Here is an 11350-nt window from a genome sequence, read left to right on the forward strand (position 1 = left end):
GAGCATACCCAGGAGGTTCCAGGGATTTCAGGAAGCCCCTTTGATTTTAGTTTAAACCTTAACAAGTTGAAATTTCAGGTATCCAGAAGCCGGAATCCGTCATGGAACAGGACACATTTTAAATTATTGTCTTAGTCTCTCACACAATAGCAACACTTGTAGCACTGTTCTGAATTGTAATTTGGTGAAAAGATTGAGACTCTAATAAAGTTGTCAGGAAATAAACTACTCTAATATAGCAGTCACTTAACTGTATAGTGGAAACTCCTTTTCAAAATTCCTGCACATGCCCCTGACACACATGCACACAAACATACCCAATTACACACAAACAAAACAAGTTGACAAACACTTTCAAAGAAGTACACATGTGTTTTGTGTATGTGCATGTACTTTAATAGGTACATAGGCCTAAAACATCAGGATAGAAAACAGTTGTTGGAGTACAGTTACGAGCTATGAGGAAGGTTTAACCATTGTTTGAGAAATGCTAACATGGTGGATTGAATAGACATCAGAGCTAGTCTCTCCACAGCAGTATAAAAAAGAAGATTAAGTGTCACAATCTTATGCTTTAAATATCTACTTTGCACTCGTAAAAACTATATAATACATTGTAAACGTAATAAACTTTATTGTTTCATATTATCAGAGTCCACCGTGGTCAAGAAAGAAACATCGACAGTTTTGAGTCGATTTCACAGATGTTAACAGTGTTTTTATCAGCCATATTAAAATTGTATGGCAGACAAAATGTGATGACCATTGAAATATAAAGGGACACACACTTAGCAAGTTGCACAAATCTTTTTCAACAGTAGAAATCTAAGGTGCAAGTTAGCCATACAGCAATTGAGTTAAATCACCAGGAAACTCTTGACTTTCATGTGATACGCAAGGGGGAAAGCTGATTGCAAGGCTGAATGGAGCCTTTTTGGCTGTTTTATTAAGGTATCTTTTGACTGCTCCTAAAGAGGCGGTGAAGCAGACTAAAGCATGAGGGGGGCAACTTTGACGATGAAATTTACCCAATGCAATTTGAAGCATACAACAGATATGTTTGGAATCTGGATGTTTGCCCCCAAATTTTCATAGTTTAGAATCCCAGAGCACCTATTTTAGAAATTTAACTGTTCTTAGCTACTACTTAAGAGAGAGAGACCCATCAATGATGGTGAAAATAATGCAGATGTATATTTTATAGTAACTGAGGGTGTCGTGTGTCTAGGGATGTGGTGATTATGCCAGCATAATAGGTATGTGTGGGAATCAGGAATTATGCTAGCATTTTGAGGTGATTATAAAGCTTTAACAGTAGGAAAATCTGCAGATTGTGCAATTCTGTTTAAAAGATCGAGATACTCTAATAGAGCAGTCAGAAGCTCTAATAAAGCAGTCACATTGAAATGAAATACTCTAATACAGCAACCAGCTAAAGAATCCAAGACTATCTGAAGCTTAAGCATCAATGAAAATGGCCTGATGCAGCAATGAACTGGCATTATTAGCCAATTATAGTGGCATAATTTTGGGAATAATGGGCAATTCTCAAAAGCATAATAGGTGATTTTTTGAGCACTGCTCAAAAGCATAATGCTCAATTTTTGGAGCATAATAGCCTCATTCCTAGGTGTGTCCTCGGACACCAGTGGCGGATCTAGGAATTTATAAAGGGGGTTTCCAGTTTAGAAGGTGGACATATCCACTGCATAGGAGATGGAAGGGATGCTACAGTTGAGGGTACCCAAAATTTATGGTGGTGGTAGTAGGTGTGCAAAGCATGCTAATTCTAGGAGGGTCTGGGGCATGCCCCCAGGAAAATTAGGTGTCAAGAGATTAAATTTGGAGGCATTTTCAGTGGTTTTAGCTGTTAATCAAAAACCATATAGTACTATTAATAATCTTCTTTTTTTTTTAAACACAGGAAAAATAATAAAAGAAACACTCAAACAGTGGGTGGAGAGGCAAACTCTTCCCAATCCTGTGATGAAGGAATTGTTACCATTACAGAAACAGCATTGCCATGTTGTTGCACATCAATAGCAACCTTTTGAATCAAATATTGGGTGCCCCTATTATCACCAGACTGTTCCATTATTCTGGGAACTTATCTGCCTCACTAATGAGCGTGCACATGATCCCCAAGCACCCAGGGTCTCAACACATAGAGTGGAGAAGTGAAGTGATGGAATCAGAGAAGAATACTTTCTGAACTTAGCTGACTCTGCATGCAGAGTTTGCCAGCCGGCTGGTACCATTAGCAGAAGTAAATATAATTATCATGCTTGACTATTGTATTAGAGTGTGACTGCTCTATTAGAGTATTTCGATCGTGATTCACAAGTTTCTGGAAGTTCACGTGACGACTATTGTGCAATACAGCTTTGAGTTGGGGGTACTGGAACACCCCCTCTTCTGCCACGCCTATACACTGAGTGTGCGAAGAAGCACACTCACCATTGTGCATGTGCTAGGGGGTCTGAGGGCATGCCCCCTAGGAATTTAGATGCTTTGAGAGTGCATTTGGCAACAATTTTAGTGTGAAAAATAAATATTAATGAAGTGTATTTACGGAGCGTTGAGCGCATACATCGCTTATTATATGCACGCCGCAATAATTAATTAAACTACTCAACTGTTTCGTAATCATTTTTCAAAGGGGGTTTCCGTGGAAATCTTGAAACCCCCCTATGGAAGACCATAAGGTAGGCATGGCAAGGAGTGAAATTACAACAAAACAGCTAGCTTTTAAAAGGAACTGGAAAGGTGACTATTTTATTAGAGTAGCTCACTGCTCTATTAGAGTATCTCGACCTTTTCTTGCAAGCAGTGTCCAAGTATGGGGTGCCATTTGTCTCAAAAACCCAAAAATTGAGATCTAAACCAAATATCGTCGATATTTACTAAACATCGACGACATTTAGCTAAATATCGACGACATTTACTAAACATCGACGACATTTGCTAAACATCGACGACATTTGCTAAACATTGATGACATTTGCTAAACATCGACGATATTCAGCAACTCAGCTGCTTTCGCGTTTTAATTTTCTGCGGATCCTTTACTATAATAATATTATAGGCGCGTACAATACTAATAATTTCTGATTAGCTGCTTGCGACTGTAGATGAATCATCTGTGGTACTACGCGACTCATTAGGCATTCTTACCTCCTTTAATGCTGCGCATCTATTAAGGTCAATGTTGCTGTGTTGGCGACGAGTTGGACTGAGAGGAAGGAACTCATCTGTGAGGATACGAGGTATGGGGTTAGCCTCTAAAGCTATAAATGTGACAGCATGTACACTGCACATTTTTCGCTTTTTAATGTTCCAGTGACAGAACTCAGTCTGGCAGAGGCAGACTCTCACGTGAACGAGGGTCTAGAGACTCTATAGCATACAGGATTTGTGCACAATGACAGCTACATACTTTAACTGATTTGTGCATGCGTGGTGTATGTTGGGTTGCCTTGTGTGACCAGACCAATTGGGTAGGGAGAAGAAGGGATCTAGTACAGTTCAAATCTTGGTCTTGACACTACCCATTTACATGTAGTGTTATTACGTGGCAATTTAAATTAGTTGTTTCATGGGCTTGACTGACCCAGGTGAATAACCACCTAACATATTTTCAAAACCTAGCTCAAAAATGCACTATATGTATATGGCTACAAATGAGTTGCTGTCTCATTGATACCATACCCCATTCTTGTATTTTGTTTTTACACTTTTATATGCCAACCTAGATTTGTTTCCTGTTAGTGCAGTGATGTACTATTATCATACTATAATAAATATTTGTGACAAAATCAGTCTTATATATACACAAGCCTATCTTCATATGGACATCAATACAGCATTTTAAAAATGTGTATGCATCACTTTGTATACTTTACCTACACTGCTGTACCATACGCAAGGAAATTTTGACACAAGAAAAATTTGATGAATTCACATTTCAGCAGATTTGGTGAATAAAATGTTGACAAAATCAAAAAATTGTAGACAAAACCTGTACTTTTAAAGACATTTGACGAACTTAAGTTTGATGAATTTAATTGATTCGTCAATTTTGTTAAATTTTTCTATTGTCAAAATTTCCTTGCGTACGGTATGCAAGGTGATAATGTATTGTGAATGCTAGCTAGCTATTGGCCTTCTTATTCCAAAGATACCTATCTGTATGTGTCTTAATACGATACAACAGACAGTCATCTGCAAATTAGGCGACAAGTAGATTTAATACAGCTGGGAAAGTCATTTATAAAAACAAGAACAGTAAGGGGCCCAATACAGAGCACTGAGGTACTCCACTGGTAACGTTGACAGCTTCTGAAATAGAACCATCACAAAAAACTTACTATTTATGGTTGGTTAAAAAAGACCAAATACAGTTAATTGTCTCTCTGGTAATTCCATAGTACCTTAACTTTAACAGTAAGAGTTTATGGGAAACCTTGTAGAATGCCTTGCTGAAATCCAGCAGTATGCAATCAGTTTGTGCTGTCATTTAAACTGGATGCTAAGTCATGGACAGTTAATAGTAGTTGAAGATCAGCAGAACGTTTTTGGTGGAAGCCAAACTGACTGGTTGAGAGGATATTGTTACATTCTAAATGCCCCATCACATGCAATTAAATAATGTGCTTGAGAGCTGACAGTTTTATTAGAATATATTTTGTGACTGCTCTATTAGAGTATATCAAATCAGCTAAAAACTGTAAAAATAAGAGTACTGTACATTTGATATCAAATGCAGCATTATGTATAGTGTGTTCATGTTTTGCATTCACATTGCTTTAAAATCTTGTATTATATGCTGGCATAATACCTGATGCTTTTGCTAGCCTGTTAATATACAATCATGCCAACATAATTGGCACAAGCACATTAATTTTTAAAAGATATTAGCGTTTATAAAATACAAGTGCACCTGTAGCTTATAGCAGTACCTTCCTATTGTAGTTACTACACAGTAAAAAGAAAGTGTTCGAGCACCCCTACATCTATTCTTAGATGGCCTTTTGTAATAAAGCACATCTTATCTGTGCTTGGAAACTACTGAGTTACACATGTGTACAGTACTTATGTATTTTGTACTGATATTAAACATTAACATGTTTAATATTTTATTAATTAAAATAGTACGAAGTATGCAACCATTGAAATCACTACAGCAGATCTTTGGTGACAATCAATTTCACCATTGCCAAAGTTTCTCAAGTAGTGGAACAAAGAATTAAGCATATTACTAAATGGTGCAGTGTCAGTGTAAGATTCTACTCCACTGTATTTGCTTCGTATGTAGGTCTACCTAGTATGCAGTTGCTCATCAACTCGCTATGGATGATCCACAATCAGAGCTCAGAAATGTACTGTTTTGGGTTTCTTTTGTGATTTGTCAGAATGTCCACATCAAGTTTGTGAGTGTATACCAGGAGACAACTAAAAAGGAAAGAAAACAAAAAAACATAATATAGTGAGGCTAGACTTTAGTGACATCACACAATGCACATGTGTGTTTTTCAGTTTGCTGTACAGATGTAAAAAAATGCACTATAGCTGTTTGAAATTACAGCTGTTGATTTACACACAATATGTCTCATGTTTGAAAATTGTTTACTCTTAAAACTAGGAAAAAACTGTGATGATTTATTGCCATTGACTTTGAAAATTGTAGCAGCCTGCTGCTGAGTACTGACAGGGTAGCAAAAGGTAGAAGCAGTACTTTCCAAGTATTAATTAAAAATTCTCATTCACTTTAAACTTTTCACACTGATACAGCAGATAGGCGTTCATTGACACAAACTGGAATCATTTTGCACTTTGTAACTCAACTGTACAGCCTCTGACTCACACATTGCTCTACAGGACTAAGGGACCTGTGAAATAACTTTGAAATCTCCCTTATCTGGACCTCTTTTATCCAGGCCCAGACAGTCCAAATTAGTCACAAGCATGTGGCCTGTAGTCTATTGACAATAAGATGTTTACATGTTAGGTGGCTTGTTGATTCTAACTACCACTTGGTTGCTAGGTGATAAAAAAATTTACAACCCAGGGGAGTGACCACGAATGCTCTGTAGTGACTTCCCCTTCTGCCCACTAAAATGTATAGTAGCAATAGTAACATTGCAGAACAGTTAACTTTACCAGTTACGGATATTTCTGAGATAAGGACAGTATACCAGACTACCTGGATAAGAGAGGTTCTACTGTACCTGCTATAAAATAAATTACATGAATGACTCTAGCAAATAAAATTCTTCAATTATCCTTGTTGCCTCTCTATAATGTTGATGATTCTATCAGAGTAATTTAATATTGACTGCTCTACTAGAGTATCTTGATCTAAGTTACCAATATTAAAATTCCTTGAGTGTGAATTAAAAGCATGCAACCAATAATGCACAACTGACAATCAAGCTTAACAAGTTGCTCTACCTTTGAGTTGGGAGACCAGGCAGCAAATTTCTAGAACTACCCTTGTGTGTAGCTAGTGGACAAGTTGAAATGATCTCAGAATTTCATCTTTGCAGGCAAGTCCATATTATATAGTTTGGTTGGGAAATTTGACTAAATAAAAAGTACCAGTCTGACAAGAGCACTCAAATTGTGGCCTGCTGAGATTCATATGAATATTACAACAAGCTATTTTATTAGTTTAATTTTGTGTACTGATCTGTTATGCACCTATCAATGTAATCCCCGGCTACCACTAATACGGGCTGAGGTGGGGGAAGGTGGGGATTTGCATCACTGAAAATTACAATTCCCCACCTACTGGGGACGTACTGGCAATGCAAACCACGACCAAGTCTCGACTTGTAACCCCCAGAAATACTGGGGCTAGGAGGGGATTTGTACGGTTGTGTGGCGTTGGTCTAGTGATGAGTTAGTTCGAGTAGATTCTAGTACGAACGTAGTAGCTAGCACCCGAGACACTCCTTCCTAATTAACCTGAAAGCACACAGCTTTGCTGTCTAAGTGAATTTCTTTAGTGAAGATAGATCCCCACTATGTCGGAGAAATGTAGCGATCAATTCCCCCACCATCTCCTACCCTTAGCCCATATCAGTGGTAGTCGGGAATTACATTGATAGGTGCATTACAGTCCTGTAAAGTATTAATAAACAACTAAATAAAACACTACTTGATTCATGCAACTAAATAATTATACTCAGCCGAATTATACTCTCAGTGACAGTGGACAGCATTATATTCAATAGCGCTGTCACTGAGAGTATTGGCACCCAGGGATGAAAAGTGAAGCACGTGCAGTTTACAAATTGTCACATTTACAACTGAAAAGGTAACTTCATACCTCACATCCTTAGTTACAGATGAGATCAGTTCCTCTCGTCGCCAATGACAGCAACATTGATCTTAATAAATGCGCAGCAATTATTTCCATTAAAGGTCATGGACTCATCCAAATGAAAACAAGCCTAATGAGTCACGCATAGCACCACAGATGGTTCATCTACAGTCACAAGCAGCTAATCAGCAATTAGTATTTACAAGTATAAGCGCCTATAATATTATTATACTGAAGGATTCGCAGAAAATTAAAACGCAAAAGCAGGTGAATTGTTAAATATCGTCGATGTTTAGCAAATGTCATCAATGTTTAGTAAATGTCGTCGATGTTTAGTAAATATCGTCGATGTTTAGTAAATGTCATCGATGTTTAGTAAATGTCGTCGATGTTTAGCAAAAGTCGTCGATATTTAGCAAATGTCGTCGATGTTTAGCTAAATGTCGTCGATATTTAGCAAATGTCGTCGATGTTTAGTAAATATCGACGATATTTAGTTTAGATCTCAATTTTTGGGGTTTTGAGACAAATGGCACCCCATATCCAAGGGCCCCACTACCTATAGCCAGGCGGCTCCATTAATTGAATTATTTTTGTGTTTGACATCGTTTTGTGCTACTTTTTAGGCCCCACCCTACTTATAGGATGAATTTCATAATAACAAAAGTTGCCTGGTTAACCTAGGGGCAACGGTTTAAAAGAAATTTTACCATTAAAACAAAACCTTCTACTCCAGCTTGTGGTTCTCGTGTAAGGCGCTCGTGTATTCTTCATTTGATTGGTCGAGTGTCTCTCACACCCGTAGCTATCTTGATCTGTCTACAGAGTATGCTGCTCTAGTTCCACCCGGTGAGTTCTGATGTCATTATAAGAAATCAGGGGTCGTAGGCCTGATATTTGAGAAGCGAAAACAATATACAGTGCTGTCTGTGCTGAATGGAATTCTACAGCTACAGGTTAAACATTAACTCGGTTCTGCATTGAAAGTAATATCTGTACCACAAAATTACATGCAGTACCTTAAATGGTCGGATTGAAGGTGGTCTAAGGCTGGCAACTAAATTTTATAAATCTTTAGGAAATGCATAGGTTTTAAACACAATACACTACACACAACACGAACTTACGTGGGTCTGTATCCAAAAGACTTAGCTCCTTATCATCTTCGTTTGCATGTAATTTCGTCTCTGTTAACGAAGGATAGATCCTGGTTTTCAGTTATTACTCTCTCTCCACACCGTCTAGCTTGTAATATTTCTAGCGGCGCTCGGTCATGGCCGCACAGTACAGAAAACTTGATTCCAGCAGTTTAGCGTCTCTCCTTTGCAGCAAACCCATTTAGACAGGACTATACGTATATTATTACTATTATATTGGGATCACGTGATCACATATAATTAAAATTAATAAGTAATTAGTTATAATCAATCTAATGGCTGTCAGTTTAGCTGCAAGTCAGTAGTCTTCAGGAACCTATTGGGGAATAAATGACATTATTTTATGACAGATATTAATAACAGATGAATGTATGAATGCAGGCACTGGTCACACGTACAAACAACAGTATGAAGAAGTTAGCAAGCAAGCAAGCACTCCTCTCTCTCTCTCTCTCTACACCTTATTTCAAGTATGTGTATACAAGGCTATTTTATACAGAGCAATTTTGTTTCTACACCCCTGTGTCTGCACCCCTGACAACTTCTTTTAATAACAAAAATCATATCTTTGTGAAGTGCAAGTTAAACTAGCAATGTTTTATACTCTGAAGGTAGTCATGTCATATGTGAATTAGCTACATGAACTCTGACATACATGCTTGTAATTTACACACTCACCATATATATTTGCATGGGTCACCAATTTTGAAGGGGCATTGAGAGGTCACCATCCTCACCTCTCGCACTTTATCAGTTAGAATTACAACATTGTACTAAATAATTAGAATAAGCATAATAAATGGGCACAGTACAGCAAACAAAATTACAGATAAACAAACAAACAAACAAACAAACGTAGGACTAGGCATTTCATAAAGAAAAATACATCCCAGACCGTCACTATAGCATCTTTACGCCACTGCTGGATGCATACATCGTGCGTGGGCGGGACAATTCGTGATTCCGTTTGTCATTCAAATTTATGGCCCACAAAATAATTCATAGTAGTGGCGATATAATAAAGACGCCTTGCCTTTTCTGTGAAGCTTATCGCCAGCTACCGTGTAGCGGGTTATTATCGAAACAGAAAATTTCGCACAAGAAGCAAAATCTGAATTTCGAACGATTTTAATTTCGAAGAGTGCATATTTCGAAGTCCGGATGGATTTCAAATAAACGGAAATTCGTGTCGCAAAATAATTATGAAGATGAGTGAATTTTTGCCAAAAACTGAATTACTGATGGAATAATCCCCATCACTGTGCACTGGAGAGAAGACTGAGGGAGTCTCGAGTGGAGTAAATTCACTGGCTCGATCGCGCTCGATCATAGCTAGCTAGCTATCTACCATAGATTCTGACATTAATTCCCACTGTTTTCTGGTTATTGGCACAGTAATACTAAAAAAAAAAAAAAAAAAAATTGTTTTGATGTGGCGGCTTACTTTTTTGCTCTTCGTTTCGTTCGAGATTTTCTCCTAAACCGGACATTATTTCATCCCTCTCGTACTCATAAGAACACCAGAGGGTGTACTAGTCGCTTGGTGCTACCAACGGGGTTAAACCGAGGACCTGCGATTTGACCTTTCGTGGGAGAACCCCCAATCAACCAACCAAGCTGACCAAGTTGTGGTACCGTGGCTTTCAAACACTAACGGTACCTTGAAAGGCGAGCTCTGTATCTGTACCGAATGTTTTGTTTGTGCGTACCTTACAAGGTGCCATCTACCCCAGCTGACCTCTGAGCTGACGATGTCAACTAGCCAAGAATCTACTACTGATGCTTCAACGAACTCCGAGATGGACTCAAGTGTTCCCCTAAAGCGGCCTTTGCCACAGGACTCACCTCGTTCAACAAAGCAGCCAAAGAACAAGAAAACAAAGACTGGTGAGTGTATTTGTCCAATATGTATGGATCCCATTGTTGATGCCACTGAAACCAGAGAAGGCCAAGATTCTATATTTTGTGAAGGCCAATGTTCAGCTTGGATACATAGACGGTGTGCCGGCCTATCCAAACCAATATTTGACACATTGACAAAGTCAGAAACACCATTTCAATGCCCCCATTGTACCTTACAAAGCCATACCTCTGAAATAGCCAAGTTAAAAGAAGTCATTGAATCCCTCACCAAGAGCATCACTCAATTAAAGGTAACCCCTGACAAACCAGCTACAAAAAGTGACAACAAAACTACACTGACAGCTACTGCCTCTCAACCAGCTGTGGAGCCCCAAACAACAGCATCTGAATCCACAAAACGAATATCACCTGACCAAAAATTTAACATTGTAATGTACGGAGTTAAGGAGTCTCCTCCAAATACAAACAGACCAACTAGACTAGACCAGGATTTGACTAACATTACTCTAGCATTTTCCCAAACAGATTTACCACTTGAACGAAGTTCTATCAGGGATTGTCACAGGCTTGCAAAATTCAATGAAGCAGCAACCAAACCAAGACCTATCTTAATAACTTTTCTCCGATCAGGCGATGCTTCTTTGGCTTTATCCAAGATAAGCTCATTCAAAGGTCCAGTTCGCATTAAACCTGATCTCTCACCAGAAGAAAGAACTCGGGAAGCAGTACTCATGAAACAGCGTTGGTCCTTAATTCAAAGAGGAGCTGAGAGAAGACGTATCAAGATACGAAATGGAGCTTTATATGTTGACAACCAATTGTACGGACGTCTTAGCGGTTCAGATTTTTGCCGAACTAATTACAACCCCCCACTTCATGTTAATACCTCTACTACCCAAAATTGACTAGATTCATGTAACGTTACTGATATACAAACTAACTATTCTGATCCAGAACAGCAAATCATAATTCCAAATCCTGATTACTTGCCTGCTAATGGTACACT

Source organism: Dysidea avara, chromosome 2, assembly GCF_963678975.1.
Source record: "Dysidea avara chromosome 2, odDysAvar1.4, whole genome shotgun sequence".
Classification (NCBI taxonomy): Eukaryota; Metazoa; Porifera; class Demospongiae; order Dictyoceratida; family Dysideidae; genus Dysidea; species Dysidea avara.